Genomic DNA, 1,309 nt, shown 5'->3' on the forward strand with positions numbered 1-1,309 from the left:
AGGCTTGCTTAGGACAAAGAGGTAAATGATAAATGATCAAGCCACTAGTTGGGACTCAGTTGAAAGGAACCCTTTACCCGTTCTACACCCCTACACCCACCGTGTGAGCACTCAGAAGAAATGCGGAGCCCTGCGGAGAGAATGGGGACTCGAAACTTGAGCATGCCTCAGAACCTTCAACTCTGAGGTGAGGGTTCCAGAATTGGGATTTGGGCTCAAGAACTTGCATTTCCAACGAGTTCCCAGGTAAACCTGATGCTTTGCGACCACTGGCTTATAATGAAAGGCACTATCTCACAAAACAAGCAGATTGGAGGTAGGTGGTTTCCGGTAGCTGAGGCTCACTAAGTTTAAGGGCAGAGTCTCTTTCTAGTTTACTGTTGTGACATCTTTGGGTGTTAGTTCCTTATCCTTAGGTTTGTTCCCTCATGGCCACAGGATGGCTAACAGCTCTGAAAAGTACATTTTCACACCATCTCATTGAAGGCAGGAAGAATGAGGGGAAGAATAGCACAAGCTTTCACTTTCAGAGGCTGTTTGTTAATTCAGAAAGAAACTTATTTCAGAAGCTCCTGTCAATCTTTCCTTATCTCTCACTGGCCAGAAGTGAACACACCCCACTCCAACTCTCCTCCTCATCTCCGTCCTGAATCAATCATTGTCAGAAGAGATGGTATGAAAATTATTGGCTTCTTAGACCAATATCAATCAATCCTCTGGGAAAAGGGGAGGAATCTATGATTTCCCTGAAATTAAATTGAGAATGGCTGTTGAAAAAGCAACAAATATTGACTACTCCAGTAAATTACCTTGAACCAAGCATCCTGCTAGATATTATTTACTTCTCACAACCTTTCTCTAAAGTAGGTATTATTATCCCCACTTTACAAATGAGGAAACTAAGACTTGAGGAGCATATTGCCTACACAGCTTGGAAAAAATTAGAATTTGAACTAGGTCTATTGACTCTCTACAGCTTAAATAATACAGGTATACTTCCAAGATAGTGAGAATAAGAGGATTTCCTTCCAGATAAATAGAGTCCCAATCTGTTTGCTGGTGGAAGGTCTTGCCTCCAGTTTAAAAAAATGCAACATCTGTGATGTGCAATAAACAAAGCACAATCAAAGGAGGTATGCCTATACCTTTACATTGTGATGTCCTACTGTCCCTTGTTATAGCTATAGTTCAGAAGAACTGTTGCTACCATAATGGCAACCCTTAATTAAGAACAAAAAGACTAATTTATTTTCTGCTTTTTATATAGAATGTGTACTACAGTTCATGAGATTTGATACAAAAAATAAAT

This window comes from Saccopteryx bilineata, chromosome 12 (genome assembly GCF_036850765.1).
Source record: "Saccopteryx bilineata isolate mSacBil1 chromosome 12, mSacBil1_pri_phased_curated, whole genome shotgun sequence".
NCBI classification, from domain to species: Eukaryota; Metazoa; Chordata; class Mammalia; order Chiroptera; family Emballonuridae; genus Saccopteryx; species Saccopteryx bilineata.